This window comes from Spea bombifrons, chromosome 1 (genome assembly GCF_027358695.1).
Source record: "Spea bombifrons isolate aSpeBom1 chromosome 1, aSpeBom1.2.pri, whole genome shotgun sequence".
Taxonomy (NCBI): Eukaryota; Metazoa; Chordata; class Amphibia; order Anura; family Pelobatidae; genus Spea; species Spea bombifrons.
Window position 1 is genome coordinate 33,089,797 of NC_071087.1, and position 22,274 is coordinate 33,112,070.

Here is a 22,274-nt window from a genome sequence, read left to right on the forward strand (position 1 = left end):
GAGAGAGGAGATTAGAGGGAAATACCTTCCTACACGGTGAAAGTTTGGGACTGAGAAAAGAGCCTGCCTCTTATATTCATCCAATAAGACAGACTTCATTAGGGAATAATTTTCACTGAAGATAATAATGATCTGAATTGTTTGCAACATTTTAATATCCCCTGGCAAGACATTTATATGTGTGTACAGTAGTACACTCACTTTAAATACATAGTATTAATATATAGTGTATAAAGGTTTGAAAAGCCAAAAAATAATCTTGTGATAAGGTTGTACATCTCAGGTCAATGTAATCACTGAAGATAGAAATATATTATTTTGAAACTGTATAAAACTGAAATACAATCAAGGCTACATGAATGGGAGAAGCCAAGAATGTGACCTGCTGTAAATACAGTGGGAGGGTTAACATGAAAACCAACAGACAGGGCACCTATTAATATTGACTACAACAGATGCTTCTCATCTCAGTACTCTCTTTGCCCTATTTAAAATGAGAGCTACTGCAAGATGAAAAATTACAAACATAAAAATAAGGATTTATAAGTATTAAGATGCCAGTAAACACACTTAGTTACCACGAGCTGAAATTCTTTTGGTATCGATATTTCTGTAACCGTGAACATGTGAAAGAAATGATCTTGGAAGGAAAGAGGAGCCTGTATACCATTAAACATTTGTACTTTAAAATGATGTCTACATTTTTTTTTTCTGGTTTAGCATGATGAGTACAAAAGGTAAAGAAATACTAAACCGTATTCATCTTTAACAATATAAAGTTTAACTAAGCTAATTAGCTGGGATTGGATATTGTTTTGGCCATATGGGTTGTGAAACAGCTGTAGGAAGAGGTTGACCAGGCAGAAAACAAAGTGAAACAGCTCAAACCGAATATTCTAAATAATTCTTGGTTTATTTGATGAATATGACAAATCTGATACTCCTGGATAGAAATGATTTGTAATATTTCTAGATAACCCATAGCTAATAGATTGTAAGATCCTAAAAGTAGGGCTCTCCTTTTGTACCGGAATGTAGCATTGTGTATTAGTTATTTACAGTTTTGTATATTGTCAAGTTTAATGTTGATTTTCACTTTCGTCTGTTGTAGTAGCACTACGTAATTGTAAAGTGAAATGTAATGTAAAATAACATAATAACAAGTATAAACATTATAAAGGGTAAACTATTTCATTTGAAGATAACATGAATACAGAGATATTAAGCACCTCTGTACCTTTTAGATTACATTCTCTTGTAGAGCACCAGAAGATTCCATAATAATATCATTTTTATTTAATGCAAATTCAAGACCTTTAATGTAGTGAGAAGAAAACAAACAGGGAGTCTCTTAAAGAGAATCTGTCATAAAACTGTTTTGGGGGCTTTGCACCTTTAAATGTTTGCTTTTCACATCCTCCACAACCATATAGGTTTTATGTTCTAGGTTGTCGTTAACAGTTGTATTTATTTGGAATTCAGACACAGACATTCTTGACTACACAAAGACTGTTTCCCTGACATTCATGGAAGCACCATGTGTACGTAGTGGCCATGAACATTTCTGGCCCTATAGCCAGATAGCTAATTATCAATTAAAAAAACAACATTCAAATAGGAAGCTTGTGCATAGTGATGTTGAAGTGCTAAACTTACCTAGCATGTGCTCTAAAAATATTTATTTCAAATTTCTATTATATCCTGTTTCAATTCTATGCATGTGTGTTGCTGTTTATTATTGTGCACAGCTTTCCAGTCATAATGACCTAAGGTTCCTTGGCAAACATATTAAAGTGAAAAATGTCTATTGACACAACATGGTCATGTTAACCCCGAGTGATTGAGAAACTAAGGCTTGGTCTTTATGAATACCTTGTCAAGTTTCCAACATCTTCTGTAAGGAATTGTCTCTTCCAAAAAGTAGTGTTGGACCACTTCTGGAAGATGGTTAACATATTTTATATTGCCTATATTATCTTTGGACCAGAATGTCACAGAAGAGGTGCTAAGAAATGGTTTTGGGAAGGAACTACTACTCTATCCTAAATTCAATACACACATTAGGTGTACACACAGAAACATTTGATGGCACATAAGAACCAGTTGGTCCTTCTAGTTGGCCTATTCATCCTGATGTAAAACTTAACCCCTTCACTTTTTAGTACCCTATGTACCATACAATTTTTATCATATGTCTAATCAAGAGTCCCTTTTCCGTGTTTGATTTTTTTTTTTAGAAAAAGTAGGGCTTTGTAACCATACTCATATGTAACCATAGAAACATGAGTGCTAGTAGGTAAAAAACCGATACTAAAAAAACGCTTAGAATGTCTTCTACACAGTAGGCGCATCTGATAAACAATAACTCAATTAATTTTTGACAATATTGCATGATTTGTGAAATTCTTGACATAGATATATATTTTTTAATGTCCTAGAGGGCCATATCCAACCCTTGCATTGTATGCTATAGGGTTGTATTTAAAAAAAAATAAATAATGTTTTTAATTAATTAATTTTTTAAGGATCTGTCATACACATTTATGTAAGCCATTGATGCCATAATGACATCACTGAGCTCATTGTATTGTTTATTTTGTATTTTCTTTATATCTTATAAAAACAAACCACTAATTTTTCCCTTTTTTGGGAAGAGAGAGAAACGTTGTTTCTTACACTCTTCCCTCCGATCTCCACGATCAGCCAGCAAGGGGAGCAATCAGAGATCCCAACAGGAAAAATCGGGCATTCCTTTTATTATGGCGTACTGGCTGAACGCCTTTACAGATGATTGGTCAGCAGAAAGCCAGTAATGCTGGCTTCTGCTGAAAGTGGTGAGTCCCGTGTAGCAACAGGGAGGTGTCTCTGCCACCGCAGCAAAGTCATGTACCCGTATGTCCTCATGGCTATTTTGGCACAGTTTTTAAGTACATACCGTAAGTCTATATGGTCGCAAATGGGTTAATCAGTTCTTGGTCCACTACATTGGACTTTAAAGATGCGTGGTTCTCGTTATTAAAAACATTTCTATCTTGCATCCTGCAACAATCTAGTGGATATGACATTTGTGGCTATAACTGTCACTCAATCTTTTTCAAGTCAGGACTTTGACTAGACTCAGAATTACTGGTTTTTACTCGGCTTGTCTTTGTCTAATATTAAAATTAGTTTGATGATCTGAAACAGTTGAGTGTGACAATATGCAAAAATAGAAGAAATTTGGGCAAAGCTTTTCCACAGCACTGTAGGCTGTGTGAAAGTTAAAAGATTCTTTATGTTTCTTCTTTATACTTTAAAAGCAAAAAACTACAAACAAGTAAAATGAAAATACTGAATTTGAGTTGGCAGCTAGGTGGTCTGACACAGAAAAAGATATATGCTACTTGTAATGTATGGAGAACTTGATAAATACTTGCCAAGTAAGCTTTTTCTGCTAAATGACATAACCAGACCGTATTACTGGAAGCAAAACAAAACATCACATTACAAAGGAATATTCAACCCATACAGCTGTAAGTGGCCTGGCTGTCCTGGGGGCCTGCTTGGGGAGGCAAAGCTCTGCATTGGATCAATTTTGGTTAATATTCGTACAAATCCTGAAAATGAGGCCAGGCAAAAAGCTCTGAATTTTCATCTAGAATTCATGAGCCCACCTTTACTCACACGCTCTCTCTCTCACGCTCTGTTTCCTTACTTTCTCTGCCGACCACTTTTGCATCTTTTTCTTACATCCTCTCTCTTCTCTTCTATCTTTAATCTGCTATCTTCTATCTTCGTCCACATTTTCCCTGACCCTGCTTCTGGTTGGAGGATAGGGCGTCGCTGCAAATGGTGCCAAATTGTCCAGAGTCCAAGTGAGGGCAAAATGACTGTGCTTGCCATGACATCCACTTCCCCGACTGGAGGATCAGGGAGAGGACGTCACTGCAAGAGCCACCATATTACCCCAGTTCAAGTGGGGACAAAATGAGGGCCCTTTAGGTGACGTCCCCCCTCTCGATTTTATAGGTTATTTCAGAGAAGATGTGGACGGAGATTGAAGAGAGAAGATAAAAGATAAACAGAGAAGATGCTGAAGTGGTTAGCAAATACTAAAACCGTCAGCAGAGAAGGTTGGGAAACATTTAGAGAGCATGAGAGGGACAATGTGTGTACCAGGCAATAAATGGGCCAAAAACAAACTGAAACATTTATCTGAATTGATTTTGACCCAAATGCCCAATACATACTTTTCATTTACACTGGAGTGGATCTGAAGACTATTTTATAAAGGATTAACAATTCATGAGAAATATGTCTTGATTTTAAAGATAATAGTGATTATCCAAAATATATTTAATAGATTGATATAGTACAGTTTTTGTTTGTGGTAATATAACCTTATAAGTGGCGTTTCTTTATGTTTCATCTTTGTTAAGCAACCCATACCTTTCTTAGCGGTGTGTGTGGTCATGTGTAGTCTTAAAGGTACTTTTGCTGTTTCTAAACAGCTTTTTTTAAACAATGTAAGGCTGAATTGCTTAGACACACTCCTTTACTCACCTTAAAGTTATTTCCACAGAAATGCCATGTAAGAAAGCTGGAAGTTAAGTCGTAACTAGAACAAGTTTAACACTACACATTCATTCATATCTTATTTTACTGTCCTTGTCAAAAGAAATTTGTCAATGTATCACTTCTGTAGCTTAATTATTAAAGAATATGTATAATCATATATATTCGACTGTATTAACTTTAACATAGCACATGATAGAGCAGTTGACGTTTTAATTCTCTCCCTTCACTATATATTATAAAGGGCCAGCCAGTATACATCATTCAAGGTACTGCTGAGTGCCCAAACTTTCCCCGAAATAATTATTTAATCATGTCAAATGTCTCATTTATCATTTTAGATCGGACCAACTAATTCTCATGTGATACAAAAGCAAGCGTTGTTACCATATAACACATATCTGACATAATACCGTTTTTACAAGTTCTCATGTTTTCATAACACACTATAAAGTACAATTAATGTTTGTCTAGGTGGACCAGTGCCTTCAAATAATTTATATTAATATTGTTCACAGTCCCAAGATGTAGAGATCTAGTAGTGTAAGACAAAAGTTTGCTTGTTTAATTTCAACAACAGAAGCCCATCATACTCAGGATTTCTCTTCAGACAGTAATCTCATCCTCCCAATGAGTCATCTACCATTGGTGTAGCAAACCTCTAGGAGGATCACAGTATTGTGTATGCCCCAGTATTTAAAACCACTGGTTAAGAGTCAGTTCTGCATCTTCTGAATATTCAGAATATGTAATCATTTAAGTTTGTTATAAAGCATAAAAGTGATTTTGGAAACATTTATGTTGGAACCTAACTATGAATTACTACCACCACCTAGGGGTCAGTTTGATTTTGTTGTGAATATACAGTAAAAAAACAACTATATAAATGCATTCTCAGACTTTTACACTGCTTGCAACACTAGTCAAGTGTGTTTTCTCCTTTATTTACTGTGTTTTAGGACATAATCCTAATAATAATATTGTTATAAATCACATAATTATAAAAAATAAATGAATCATTTTAGTTAAGAATACTAAGAACACATGAACAATCTCTGTTCTAATTCATCCCAAAGGTGTTCGATGGGGTTGAGGTGAGTGCTCTACGTGTGCCAGTCATGTTCTTCTATATCAAACTAGTCCAACCATGTCTTTATGAACCTTGCTTTGTCCACTGGTGCACAGTCATGCTGGAATAGAAAATGACCTTCTCCAAATTATTCCCACAAAGTTGGAAGCATAACATTGTCCCAGATTTATTGGTATGTCATCTTGAGCATTCCAAGACATTTTGGACAATGCAATGTTTCCAACTTTGTCTGCTCCAGCATGTCTGTGCCCCAGTGCACAAAGCAAGGTCCATAAATACATGGTTGGACAAGATTGATGTGGACATTTTCACAAGTATGCCACTCTTTTGCTGGGCCACAATGCCCATGACCCTTATCATCAGCTTGACTGAGGATGATGGGAGTGTAAATCTACAGAGTCATCAGCCCATTTTTTTTTAAATAATAAAATGTTTATAAAATGTGCATGTCCTTCAGCCATGGAGGGTAAGCCACTGACTAATCAACAGCTTCTATTCAAATCAGTTATACCCAGCAATCTATTAAGTCCTCCACAGGCCCAACCAAGCAGCAAATTACATGTAAAGGTATTTTAAAGGTATAAACACAATTGTTATAAATTCTGTTTGGATGTACTGGTCATTCTACTGAAGTAGAATGCTTTAAAAAATAGACATGTTAATAGTTTATTTTTTATCATTTAACAAAATACAAAATGAATGAACAGAAGAAAAACTTAACTCAAATCAATATTTGTTGTAACTACCCACTGCCATTAAAACAGCATTAATTATTCTAGGTATATTTGTTCAAAGGTAGGAATTTTGTAGGCATATAGTTAGAGCTATGATTTTTTACATGCAATTATACCAAACAGGCGCTAATGTTCATAAATGTAATATGTAGGTTGAAACACAAACTAACTATAACAGAAACAGCTGTGTAGGGGAAATAAAACTGGTTGAGGAACAGCCAAACTTAAGACCAGTTGAGGTAGAGTAGAGCTCTACACGCTGCCTGTACTAAGCACCGGGGACTCAGAAGTACCAGTAAGTTGGGGGGGGGTAACACAGGAGGATCCAGGTCCCCTGCATCGCGGGGGATCTGGATCTTAGTCTCATAGTCAGACCTAGTTGAGGTCTGATTATAAGACGACCCCGATTATTAGACGAGGGGTATTTTTCAGAGCATTTGCTCTGGAAAAAACTCGTCTTATAATCGAGCAAATACGGTACTCATACATGTTCACACACACACCCACATCCATGCTCACACATTTACACATACACATCTATGTTCCCACACACTTATACATAGACATCCATGCTCTCACACACTTATACATACATTCGTTGCCACATACACATTCATGCTCACATACAAACAACAACATCCCTTTATTGTTGTTACTTTGTATTTTCTACTCATTGTAATAGTGCTATGGGATCTTCTGTGGTTCTATACATAAAAATGTATCAATAATAATAAAATTAGTAGCACAACTCTGCATTTTAGGTACGTTGAATGACCTGTTTAAAATTAAAATTAAATTCTTAGTGCTACATTAAAAGGTAGTGGAAATATTTGCACTTAAGCAATTCTATACTCTATATATAGTGAAAGTTAACTTGATACATTTAATCAAATTTTCTAGACAACCAAAACCCCACCTACAAGTTTGTAGACAAGTAAGTTTTCAATGTTGTTGTCTTTTTTTTTTTTTTTTGAGAATGAGGAGATCTGGACACAATTTGACCAGTTTAGCTTAATGGAACTTACATTTTCAATTACTTTGACCTCAGCTAACATGATGTTTGCTTTGACCTTTTTGTCAAAGATCTAATGGTGATTTTAAATTGAACATAGCATTCATTGTGAGGAGTTTTAAAGTAGCATTCACTAAACCTGTACATGAGGTTGAGAAGGGCCATTGAATCTGGTTCACTGTTACTAAAAAGCTTAAAGCTTGCATATAAGAACCAAGCAATTTATGTTCAAAGCTAAGCTTTCTTGTAAAAGAAGCTTCTAAAAAAATCTTTATATAACTTGACCACAGCTGGATGCATAGGCAAAATGTGGATCAATTATTTTCATCAAAATGGATAAAAGCTGTTATAGTACATAGCCCCCTTGAGATAGAAATAACACTTGGGACCATGTAATGATTGGAGCCAGCTTGGACACAAGAGTAACAAAATGGAACCTCAGTTCACTTGATGACAGGACAATGATTGATTTTGATTTAAATGCGAAGAAGAAAATAAGGTTCTTCACAAGATTCATGCACAATAAAGTCCTAATATTATGAGCAAAATCTATGTCAGTCAGCAATAACTATTGAAAGGTTTTGTGGAGCGTGACAAGGATTTGGTAGAGTAGCTTTTATTAAATTGCATCTTCAATAGCACTGCACTCTTTGCATGATTCAGTTTTATTGGTGGTTGTGACTATATCTAATTGTTCAGGAGTTTCTTTTCAACATACTTCTTGTCATCTATCTAGTAAATTACCTTTCATCCAATTCCAATATATTTCATAAATTCAAGGCAATTTTCCTTTTTATGATTAGTAAATCACACCTGTGATATCCGCGTGGTGGCAATCCTATATCCATTCATCGACATTCACTTTTCAATATGTCATTTTAATCAATTTCTCCTACTAGTCTTAGTATTATTACAGTTACCTTACTCAAATTATCACCAATTTTTCTGCCCACTCTAAAATGTCAAACTTAATCTTTGTGTTGTATTCAGGATAGCCTGAGGTTTACCCATACATGCTAAAATTCACCTAACCTCTACTGCAGGAATGGTCCACTTATCCACCAGCTTCTTGAAGCAAACCCTTATCATGTTAAATTTAAGCCTGTGAGAATGTAAGTACATTTATGTATGTTCCTCTACTGCTGTTGGTTGGGTGGTGTGGGGGCACAGAGGACCCACTATGTGTATAGGGCCCCTGTGCTACAGAAAAAAAATTACAGAGAGGCAGATTCCATTTTTGAAGTATGATCAGTGATGGTAAAGTTAGCATCCTCCTTCCTATCGTGACAGGGTCAGCCAAGAAGATACTCCTTTTGTTGCAGTCTTTAAGAATACTGTTAAAGAAAATGTAAGGCTTAGGATCCCCCAGCCAGGAAACGTGGATGTGTGTTTATGGACGTCAGTGGAGCTTGATCTCTAAAGATGGGCATTTGCAGGAGAGATGTGGTTTCAATCTAAAATAAAACAATATACCTCAGCACTGAGTGAATTGACGTGGTGGTTAACCCTTGCTCTATGCCAGCCCAAGAACCAACCGCAAATACCAGAATATCACCAAAAAAAAGGGGCGGTAGGGAGGGAAAACCTTCCAGTTAAGTAAAATGAATGAACTAAGCGGGGTGGGTTTACATATTTATAGTGACATACACCCCTTAAGCCTACAGGGATGACCTGCCTATCACCTACTAGCTCAGGCTGTCAATCATTCCCTGATAGACAGCCCACCATGATTAGGCAGAAAATTATTTTAAACAACAAGAAAAGGTGGGGGGGGAGGGCTGCCTGTCGTGCCCTCAGTCATGTGCCCCTCCTGCTTCATACTCTCGCCCAGGGCTTTTCTGAAATAGTGCATTTATTTAAGCTTTATTTTAACTTAATGAACTCACACCTGTGTTACTGAGAGGCAGGGATATAAAGCTTGTTGACTAGGTCAGGTGTATTAACAACACAGGCTGTTTCGGTCTTGGATCTTTTCAGTGCAGGATAGGTACAGATTTGACCGTTGCTTAAAATATTTTAGAGATTATCCAGGAAATGCAAGAACCTGAAAATCTATTGACAACAAAGAAATAGGAAGTGATAAAAGCAACCCTGTATCATTCTTCACATTGAATCTTGCACTATGCTTCTCAGTATGCCTTAAGAACCCAGAGTAGTACTACAGCGAGTATGCACCAACAGGGATCTCGGAAGTGAGCTGGACAGTTGACATCTCAACAAATTCCAATTTAATAATAATAATAAACAATGTATTAGTGTGTATATTATGCTTTCTTTAATTATATAAAATACATAATGTTAAGTACATCCTTGTAGTCATACAAGATCAGTTTACATTTGTAGGTGAATAACAAAAGTTCCTGGGAGTACATGCTCAATGTTTTATTCTTGAAATAAATGTTCACACATTCTAACTACTGCTAAGAGATTCTGCAAAGCATACTACTTATATAAATTTAGGCGAGTGTTTTGTTAAATGTGCTTTGTAAGCTTATTGTAAAGTTAAGTTTGCCTGTCATTTTTGCAATTCCTTCTAGCTTCCCAAACACTTACCTTCTCATGTATTCAAGCAACAATTATCACACATGGGTGTCTCTACTTTCTACAAAGAATTGTATTATTAGCATTTTCTGGTTTTCTTAACACTTCTTGGTTCCTGACTATATCTATTATTAATGCTTATAGAACCACATGATGTCCAATTTATAAAGAAAAGACCACATCCAAAGTTAAAGCATTTAAAAGTTTAAGCTACCAAATCACAAGCACTGTCCTTTCATTGAAAGCCCTCAGCTTGTACTTGACAGAATAAATGGGTTATAAATTAGAATTCACATGTTTCTCTTTTTTCTATGTATGGTCCCTCAGTCTAAACACCTGCATTAAAAGGACAATGGATTCTTTTCACTAAAGGGATAATTTGAAGGAGAGTTGTATTTCAACGTTTATACATTGGGAAGGCCTATCCCCAGTTGCTGCAGGAAGATCTTTGCTGGCCCTGTAAAATGTATAGCTGAATCATAAAGATTTCTCCAAAGTCTCCTTAACCATTAAATTACACATTCTGTAGAGTCAACTCTGTAGAGCCAACAATGTAGAGCTGTTCTAGCTGATATAAGCTGCTGGTGTTGGCCCTTCAAGTTTCTCATTAGTGAATAGACCCCCATAGTGTGGTTAGCATTTCCTTTGCGTGGTCATCATTCTTATTATGCATAATTCTATGAAGGACAACCCTCCACATTTTCATTTTATTATATCTGTTGTGTATTCATGTTCTTCATAACGTCTATTGGGCAATTGTTATAAAGTTTGGCTTATTAAAGGGACAGAAACATTAAAATAAAATCTTTATTACGTGACTGGTTAATCTGGATTATTGGCACTCATGACTTGGGTGTCTCTCATGGCTGTATATCACTGATATACCACACGTGTAGTATGTGCTTAGGATACATGGGGGATTCATTATTAGTGTTTTTTGTCTTGTTCCAGGTAGGCTAAGATATAGCATCGTTGTTCTTGGAGGATTCTTGACTGCTCTAGGCAGGGTAGAAAGGTAAGTGAAGAGTCTTAGAAATCTTCAAGGGATGTGCTTTCAAGCAATATATAGTTTACGGGGTTTATTTATTTTTAGGAGTAGTTATTCCAACCAAAATCTAGGATGTTTGCTAGCAACATGCTACAATAGTGTCATGTGAAGTAACTGTATCAAAGCATTTTCATTGCGCAGCCTGCTACAATATATCTGTGCTAAGTACAAGTTGAACACTAATGGAATTCTGACATGACTACAGAATCTTCATAATGGTGAAAGTCTCTGGTACTTTAGGTACATTGTGAGGAGATGCACTAAAATATATATGATTTTTAATGATTAGCACAAATTACATTGGTAATAGAAAAATGTAGTTATATATAAAAATGATGAGTGTTCTAATTTCATATTATTATATTTTTTATAATAATAATAATAATAATAATAACAATAAATGATAATACCTTAACCCCTTTAGGGACAGGGTTATTTTACACTACAGGACCAGAGCAGTTGACATCCTTCAATCGGGGGAGAAGAAGTCACCAAAAGAGCCGAGCCAAATTTCATATTGGAAAATTTCAGTCTGAAACATATATACATATACGCATAAACAGTATACACACTGTAATGACCACATCCTTGTCTCCTGTTTGTTCCTTGTGGCCTGTACTATAAAAATAAAATGTAACTAATAAGTAATACATGTTTGCCAAGCAAGTATTTCTTGTATTTCCCAAACACATCAATTGGAAGGGCTCCACTCCAAGCTCAATGCACTGTTACCATTCATTTTTGCTGGGAAAGCATGGACATTCTTTAACCAGAGTTATTTACTCTGGATATATGAAACTTTTCATCTTTGCAATACACTCTGAACTCTATATCTAAATAAGGTATACACTTTAAATGGCTGCCAATAATTTCTCTCCACACTTTTATCCAAACTAACTCTGTCCTGTCTGTTCAAATTTAGTTCGGTTTACAATTTAACCACTATAATTTGATACACAGGACAAGGTCACCCAGATGTGTGTTGCTATCAAGTGAAATTATGCCATGGGGTAACTCTGACCTTTTATCTTTGTCAACCTGCCAGCAAACTGTCACTCTTCAGATCTAAATATGTTTTTATCTGGTTGTATTCCGGTTTCGCATTATTAGTTTTCTTCTAGTGTGACATAATCAATAGAGGATTTCACACATATGTCATTCCTTCCCTTTTAAACAACCAGACTAGTATGTGAATGCGTAAGCATCTTATCACAAAATACTGTTCTGAATGCTAAACTGCTTAACTTAGAATTTTAAATGGAATCTAATGGGTTATAACTCATGAGCTTCAACATAATTCCAGTTTAAACTGGCATTTGTGGAATTAAAAGGGTTACATATAAGCAAATTTGCTAAAGCTGATATTATATTATAATATTAATAATAATATCCCTGAAGGAGAGACCTAGATAATGTCCAAAGCTTGCAATCCATTATACGCCAGTTAGCCAATAATGGTATTATCTTTACGAAATGTGCTTTCTCTCTTTCTATGGTACAACAATTGTAGAAGCACTTCTGATGAAATACTGTCAGGATTCAGCCCCAGCCCTGCAAACTGCCAGGCGTGGCCGCCCCTCTAAGAAGTCTGCCTGGAGTTGAACTCCTCTACACAGCTTGATGTCTTGTTTATTTGTGTGTATGTATTTTATGTACCTTTGCCCTCTTTCCCTTATACATCTGAGGATCTCGGCTCTTCACTCAATCCCCTGTGTTCCTTGCCTTGTTCTCTGTCCCTTGTGGCATTCTGTACCATGTTTGTATTATCTGGCTATGTATATAATCAATGTTCTGTGTATTTATGTTCAGCTGTGTTTGGTTATACCTATATCTATGCAATTACCACACCTGACCTAACCAACAGGCTTTATTATCTTCCCTCACCTGAAGCCTATGTCTTTCACATCTGTCCTAATGACCAGGCCTACATCTGGACACTCCCCTGTTTGTTAGGTGCCTTTGCATTGAAGTTATAGGACCGGTTTGCTCTGGCCCTGTACCTGATCCTCCCTTGTGCCCTGTCCAGTGGGCTTCCTGCCTTGTGCCCTGTCCAGTGGGCTTCCTGCCTCGTGCCCTGTCCAGTGGGCTTCCTGCCTCGTGCCCTGTCCAGTGGGCTTCCTGCCTCGTGCCCTGTCTAGTGGGCTTCCTGCCTTGTGCCCTGTCCAGTGGGCTTCCTGCCTTGTGCCCTGTCCAGTGGGCTTCCTGCCTCGTGCCCTGTCCAGTGGGCTTCCTGCCTTGTGCCCTGTCCAATGGGCTTCCTGCCTTGTGCCCTGTCCAATGGGCTTCCTGCCTTGTGCCCTGTCCAATGGGCTTTCTGCCTTGTGCCCTGTCCAGTGGGCTTCCTGCCTTGTGCCTTTTCCAGTGGGCTTCCTGCCTTGTGCCCTGTCCAGTGGGCTTCCTGCCATACGTATGTTTTCTTGTTAAGAGACTGTTTAATCTGTATTTGCTTGTCCTGTCATAATATACAATACATAGCATTACCTGGAATTCTGCCTGTGGTATATTCCTTTGTGCCTGTCTGTCTTCTCCTTCGGTTACCATGCATCACCGTGTGCAGACAGAACCCCAGGTATCCCCTGACAAATCATCCGGGCCCTGACAAATAATGAAAATTAAAAAACCTCTTATTTACTAATAACTTTGTCTAAAGCATAGTATACTGCAGACAGTGGCATATTTTGGGCTAGTAAAATGCTCAGATGACAGACCCCTTCCACAAAACTGGGGGAAGATAACCCTATTGGATGTTGAAGTTCCTTGTGTACCGCTGCTTAAACTATTGGCTACAAAAGAGATGAGTGATTTCCCCAGCTTTCCTCACCAGCTGCCACGATCCAATGGTGAACAGAGACTCCATTGCGTCTCCTCTCCTTCCCAGCTTGCTGACACGGAAGCAAGCAGGGTTTCTATGAGGACGTGTGCTCCTCTCCATCCAGGGTTGCCATAGAGAGGCGTCTTTTATGATGACATCACAGTGGTGCCAAATTTAAACCCTGACCTCCCTATACCCTTTGCTCAGGGATGAGCTTATTATTCTTCCTATACCTCAGCATTTGTTTCCTGACTGACCGTGTACCAGATCCTTTTCTGTGATATTGGCTAGTGATTCTTGAAGCTTGCCTTGACTACTGCTTAGTGACCTGACCTGGATTTTGGAGTTAACCCTTTTGTTTCCGCGCCTGGCGTTTTACATGATATTTGTTCCTGCCATAAGGGACTACTCTGTTTACCATCTCACGGCACGCCATGACAAGAGATACACCTCTTATAACATCTTGTTTCAAGCCTTATCCATCTTATGACTTATTTTACAGCACAGGAAATAATGCAATTAAAAATACAGTGTTTACAGAACATTGCTGTACAAATGAGAATAATAATGTATTCTGTGAGCAGAGGAGGGTTGTCACCTTCTGTCACGAGAGGAAGTTAAAGCTGAATGACCCCCAGGCCTTATGCCCTCTCTCTCTCTCCCAGTAACTAACGAATGCACTGGCATACACACGTTAACTCATACTAACAGGTACTTGCTCTAGGACACATTTAACACATAAACACTCACTCTAACACACATAAAGTACTTTAATATGCACTCTTCAGGAACAAAAAAAAATAAAGCACACGTACCTGATGTAGAAACTGCGGCCCTACAGTCTGGCAATCAGTGGCAGGAAAGTGATCCCATTAAAATCAATGGGAGCATTTGCCGAACATGTGCACAGGGCTCCGAACAGCATCTCACACACAGAAAATAGCTAGGGATGAGGGAAGGGGCAGAAATCCGGTCATTCATTTTGCAAGGTAGAGCACCATGACAATTTAAAGGCGTCACATAGCTATCATATCATATCCAAGTGCATATGATGACTGAAGAGTCCTTTTGAATGACAATATGATATGGGCTAAGCAATAGTAAGTAAATAATAACAACAATAATTACAAGTATGTACATTTTCAATTTTTTTTTATAAATATTTAAGATTCACCCTAATTTGCCTATTGGATGTATTTAACTAGCCCAGAATTTGTAAGAATCACCTATTAGCATCTTAACAATTCAAGTTTAGTCTCTCAAACAATGTTTATTAAATTTGAATAAGTAATGCACATTTTCCTTTTGCGCAAAATTTGATTCTTTAAGATATAATTAAAAGCTGTTAAATGAATGCATGAAGATGAATGAAGATGAATGAATACATTATAATATTTTTGATTTATTTTTATCTATTACCATTTAAATGATCTTATGGAAAATTTTTACCAGGGATATAAAAATGCACTTAAGAAGGAGAAAACTGTATCTTTTATCAACATTTATCTAGTGTAGCTGCTACAGTTTTAGAATATAAATAGCTGGGTAATTGGGGAAGCATAATGATTTCCTTGATGTGGCTTGTAAAATGTTTAGGCGTGTAAGCAAGAAAGGAGCTGCCTCAAACTTCCCTTTTAGCACCCCACCTGTACCCCACCTCTATGGGGTATATCTATGATGTATTTTCCTCAACAAAATATACACTAGTCTAGTAATTTTTAGGGTACCAAAATTAAAGAACGAAAATACAGCTCAAAAATGTTGAGGTAAATGCATATTAATGGTGAAGTAGTGTATTTTACAACGTGTTTTTTGTAATTCAAATCTCAAGAACACAAAATGTGAAACAACATGTAGAACAATAATAGATCCATCATTTAAGTGGAAATAATGTATTATTCTAACATTGAGAACAGAAAGACCTTAGGCACATAGATTTTAACCATGGTTGGATGAGTTTGGTGTGTAAGAAATTGACTGGCTCACATGAATGGCAAAATTTCCCACAGAAACACTCCAAAATCTTGTTGTAAGCCTAGTGTTGAAAATCACTGGTCCTAACTCATTTTCCAAAGTATTTTGGAAACAGTATAGAGAGACTTTTGATTTAAAGAGATATGATGACTTAGAAACATGTTAAGAGTATGGATGGTATTGGCAGATAATGAAGAGACATGACAAAAAAAGAGCTCCTATATCAAATTACAACAATAGAATTCTAAGAGATTTATATAACATATATATATATATATATATATATATATATATTCTAAAATAATTCAGCAAATCATATTCTGCAACTGTAGTTTAACTTGAATTATAATTTAAAGTTAATTGAAAGTTCTAAATGCAATTTTTTAAATAACATTATTTGAAAAGTGTTCTGCATTCCAAGAAATATGAATGACTTCCCATTTCATGAAGCAGCTTGTGAATTTTATTCCATGAGTTGTCTTTAGAAAAGTTTACTAGAGAAAAACCAAGCTGTGAATGTTTTCCATATACACAACAAAAGCGAACGTAAGAGAATCAGGTCTGTAACGGCTATAGGTGGCATAAAGAAAATTGTCGGTACTCTGCTTTGTTTATGTTCTAGTGCATAACGTCACACACACATATGTAAAATTATTTAAACTTATATCACACGGATTATTGATTGGTTCTCCTGAAGAAGCCAGAACAACATTGGCGAAACGCGTTGAGAAACTGCACCTTTCGGACCTTTTTCATACCGTTCCTGGACTCTTTGACGTACTTGCGTACGTACTCTGTAAGTGCATTCTGATTTTATATCATTGTTTATATGAAGATACTGCACTATTTTCATTCTATTTTTTATAGGTTTTAAAGAAGCAATTAAAAGAAATTTTATTGGAACACTCTGATGGGCCTGATTTACTACAGTTGTTTGTGAGTGATATTCATAATACACAACATTCCGTATTTATTTACAATATCACGCTATTATTGTTTTATTTCTTCCCATATGTACATGTGCCCCAATTTCTGTTGATTTTAAACATCTCAAGGAGTGTTTCTTGGGCAGCTGCAGTGTTTTTTGGGAAGTAACTACTTTGACTTTTACTTTATTTTTATCACACACATTTTTTCACGTGACATTTTGTTTTTTTCACCTAATATATCGTCCTCCCTGGAAAAAATTCTCTTGACGTCAATGCTGTGCAGGCTTGGCACGTTGATGGAAAAGTCATATTTATCCCCATTCTAGTCCTGGAGAAAGAAAACGTTTATAAAGGTGATTAATGCTCCAATTCTTTTGGGATTAGAATTTCACCATTTATGGAGCCATACAAATGCAGATTTAGATGTATTTTTCAAATATACTTATAAATGTGTTTATTTTAAAGAAAAAAATGCTCAATATTGCTAATGGCATGCTGTATGATTGCAGATAACTGGCTTTATTGATTGTTTACAGACATTTAAACGGCACCATCTTTTCATCTGACTGTTATGCTTTAACCTTTATATATATATGTACGCACTGCAGTAAATTACCAATACAGCCTTTAACAGCCAATTACATGGAAAACAGGAGGTATAAAATATAAATGATAATGTATACAACATTAAATATTTGAAATTGCTTGCATTCTGTACTCACTGGTATTAAAACAGCTTCCAGCAGTGATGACTTTCCCGTTCAATTAAATAATCACTAGATCTTCAAAATGACTAGGACAATGTAAATGCCACTGGCCTGTGGGACATTGACCTGTCGGGCATTCTACTATGCTTCTGTTACATTTTTTTGTTTTATTATTTTACTTAAATGTATACACCTTTATTCCAGTTAAAATATGAATTTATACACAGAATCTTTTTCTTGGCATAAAGACTGCCAACAAGGAGGGCTAAGCCATTAGCAGCCCTTACATCTATCTCTCTTCTGTGTATTTACTGTATACAGCGGGACTGATTAATGGAGTGAGCCAGCTGGCCCAGTGGTGTGCCCTGCCTAGGGGCAGTTGCCTCAATTTCCCTCATCCCATTCTGCCCCTGCACCTGGAAGCATTCTATATAAGCTGACCCATGGAACTCTTTAAACATTAGGCTTTCATTAGCCCATTTTAAAGATTATATTGTAGTGATGTTGCAAATGCTGGCAACCAAATGGTTCTAATAATAGTCTTTCTGAATAAACTTAAATGCATTCGAAATTGATCTTAACCTTTATATACCAGTAAGAAGATGCCAATTGTGGCACTTACTAAATCAGAATTTGCTTGAGCAACTTATCTAAAGACTAAGAGACCAGAGGTCAAACCCTGTTAGTGACATTAAGTGTAAAAAGCAAGCAGTTGAATCTGCATCTTCTGGCACCTGACATCATCTGACAACTCACTACCTGAAATGGAGTAGAAGTAAGGCCTGCAAAGGAAAAAACACAGGTTTACTTTGTAAGCCACAGGCCCCTGGGATTCTTACCTGATCACAGCTACATGCCCAGAATTATGCCAGTGAGTATACCCCAAAAGGCTTTCTGCACAATAGCCAAAATACAATGATTTACTGCAGAAAACCCATTAAACAACCACACTAAGGACCATGTCATTGTTTAAATGCTGCCCCAAATGTGGCATTTGTTCATATATGGAATTACAAGCCAGGCATGGTTGTTACTATAGCCTGCTCAACATAGTCTCTCCTTCCCCATCAGTTCTTTATCTTAGCTGCCTAAACAGAACTCTAAGAGTAGCATTAATATTTTCAGACACAACAGTCAAGTGAAAAAATATGTACAGGTAATGACCAAAGGTTCTTTCCAATGATTTGATTCCATGCAGCTAGCCGTTACATTTTTTTGTAATAAATTCTGTCAGAAGCCTTTTTATATTTTGGACTCAATAAGGGTGTTTACTTTAAGCCCTAATCGAAAGAAAACATGCATTTCAGTGTCTTGACTTCAGTTACAAGTTGCATTTTACTTGATAGAGATGTTTTTTGTGTTAACCTGCTCACTTTGGAAAACACATTTTCTTAGGTTCAATGAGTTCTAGACAGAATCAGTGGTTTTGCAGATAAACTGATGACATCTGTCCTATGGGTAACAGCTTAAAAGCTTTTGGCAGATTCTTCTGCTTCAACATTGATTTGTTGTTTATGGAAGGTATTTTTATTCTGCATTTCCCAAGAAGCTGTAAGAAATAATGTTACTATAAAGCAATCAGGAATGTGTGTTGCCTCTGTTAGAAGCCCGTTCAAGATTGCTACTTAAGCATCTTAAGCTTGACATCAGGCTTGTGCAGATAGAAAGACTATAATATTCTCTTGTGGTAATCAAATAGTACATTAAAATAGTATTTGTAACATTAAGAACATTAATAAAACAAGCACTGGTATATAACAGCATTCTAGTAATAACGTTGCTAATTCTTGACATTTACCTACATTTTGCCCATAATTAATAGATAGGATATACAGTGTTAGAGAGGGTGTGCTAAAAGCATGACAAAGACTGCCAAAAAGAATCCTAGCTTCAAACAAAAGTGATTTAATCACTTTGATCAACTTTATGCAGGTTGTTAGTTCTGCTTGCCACTTGCTACTTTGTGCTGATGATGCACTTTATTGCAGTTACTTGCCTCTTCTCCTATAATGCTGACCACATTGATAATATTTCCACATGTAGCCAATGAGTACTGATCACCCGCCACCTGTTAAACATGCCTCTGGCTTGTATCCTTTGCTCAATGATACTTTGCCTGTCAAGCTTACTCTGTGGTATGTTGACTATTGATTTCTCGCCTGTTTACTTGACTCCAAATCTGTGTGACCTGCCCCTGAATCTAACTCTGACTACGTTTCTGGTTTATCCTCCTGTACTATGCCTCTGGACCTGACTCTGTGCCTACTCGCACTGCTTGTGTGATTTGTGGTCTGGAATATTTTGGGTTTGCAAGTCTGTGCATTCCCTTCAACTGGATTGCACTATTAGACTATGTCAAAGGTAGAAAATGTGTCAGGGGCAGAGATAAAATGTAACAATAAAGCACTAAAAGCGGGCATGGCATATATGGGTGTAAGAAGGGCATATGTGACATGGTTGCCATTAAGTCCCTATTTGTGTGTCCTGCAGTGTGCTATTTCGATTCGACCAAAAATCAGAAGAATATATTTATTTCCTCCGCTATCATTCCCTCTCTCATGCTCTTTCAGACTCTCTCAAACTCTCAATCGCTCTCTCTCTCACATGCTCTCTGTATGTCTGGCTTCCGTGTCCCATTCTCCTTTGCTTCTTCTCATGCATCTTCTATTTCTTCTTTCTTTTTTTTCATCCAAAAAGTCATCTTTCTTTGTCTGCTTCTATTTGGACAACTAGACATGGTTTCCAGGTGAACTTTGGCAAAAAAGGTGGAGCCTCCGGATACACCCTCTCCCCTTTCCCCCAATCATAATTGAGAGAGATTCACTGAGTGACATTTCTGTCCTTCTCTGTATATATATATATATATATATATATCTGTATTATTCTGTCCTGTTCTGCCATTTGCCCTTTTGCTGAAGTTCACTGGGAGGCCATAACCAGTTTTTCATAATAATTAGATGAGTACGAGGGAGCCTGAGTGAGAGAGCATGAGTGTGTTTTGACACCTTTCTACCAGCAGTCATTTTTTCAGCAATTTGAGCTACAGTAGCCTGTCTGTTGGATTTGACCACACACACTCCAGCCTTCACCCCCACACCCATCAATGAGCCTTGGCACTCCATAACCCTGCCAGTTCACCACTTTTCCTTCCTTGGACCCCTTTTTTATAGGTACTGACCACTGTAGACCAGGAACACCCCACAAGAGTTGCAGCTTTGGAGATGTTCTGACCCAGTCGTCTAGCCATCACAATTTGGCCCGTGTCAAACTTGCTTGGATTTGTATGCTTGCCCATTTTTCCTACTTCTAACACATCACCTTTGTGGACAAAATGTTCACTTGCTGCCTAATATATCCCACCCACTGACAGGTGCCAAGATTATCAGTGTTATTCACTTCACCTGTCAGCGGTCATAATGTTTATATATATATATATATATATATATATATATATACAGGGGAGTGTGAGGGGGCTGCTGAATAGTAATATGTGGACAGAAAGCTTGGGGGGTCTAGATAATGTTGTGTGCAGGGCTATCAGGAAACAGGAAGACAGAAAGATTGAGAAGAGGAATGAGAGAGTGTAATTTGTTTAGGATATGTAGCAATGTTATGTCGTGAAGATATTATTTTTTACGAGGAAAAATTAAGAAATCATGATGGTAAATTATGTTTTTGTAAATGAGGAGATGTTTTGATAAGGACATGAGAAAATGAGGAAGAAAAAAACCCAGTATGTGCCAGGAAGGATTCTGATACAGAATATTTTACAGAGCTAACTTTTGTACAGGGAGAAATAAACAAACTGACCACCACATAAATATTGTCAATATCAGATTGGAAGAGGAATTAAAAGTTTACTACAGCATAGCTCCAGGCTATAACCGGCTTCTGGATAAAATGAATTCTATAATGCTCAGAAAATTTAGAGAGGAAAGAAAAAAGATGACATCACTTCAATATCAAATCATAGATGTTACAAAAATGTGGGGATAACATAAAGAACAGGCATTAGTAGAATAAATACACTGTTCCCTTTGTATAGGGAAAATGAGAATAAAATCACCTTAAGGAAATACAGGACAAATTAACTAAATATGAAACACATATCCTGGAATATGTGACTGAAATACCTCTGGTAGGATGCGAACACATGGGATCTTATATTTAGATGGATGAGAATATGTTACGCTGTGGAACTAGCTGAGCAGCAAGTGAAAAATATTGCTTGATACAGGAAATAAATTCCAATAATCAAGGTAGAATACAATTTTAAGGCAAGACAGGAGGCTTCGTATTTTGCATATCTTCCTTTACTCTCACCAACAGCAGCAAAGAAAGAGTTAATAACACAAGTGAAAACAACCAATAGAAACAGTACATAGGTGGTATATAAACTCCTTAACTATCTTCCTCTTCCTCTTTCTTTGCTGCTCACCAAAGCTGCAGGTCAGTCCTCTTCCTACCTACATTTATTGCTGATTTATTGAATAATATCTGTTTATTATTCATTACATATTGCTTTTTTCACCTAATTCTAGATAATTAGGTGGGTATGCACATTTATATACAGTATAGGTTTCTGATATAAATATATGTTTGTATGTATATTTTTTACTTGTCTTTCATTATTTCTATTCATTGTTTCTTTGCATCTGTGCATCTTGAGAGGGATTTTTCCCTTCTCTTTTCCCTATCTGGGACCCCTTTTTGTGAGTTCTGGTCGCTAGTTTCTTCAGTTATTTTCTGGATCATTACAGTTATGATGTGTGTGGAAGTGATTTTGAACCACATATAGCTGGCATTACTCTAAATGGCTCCTTCTTATCTGTGCCTCACTGGAGTGGTTACAGGGTGAGCCCTGCATTACTTT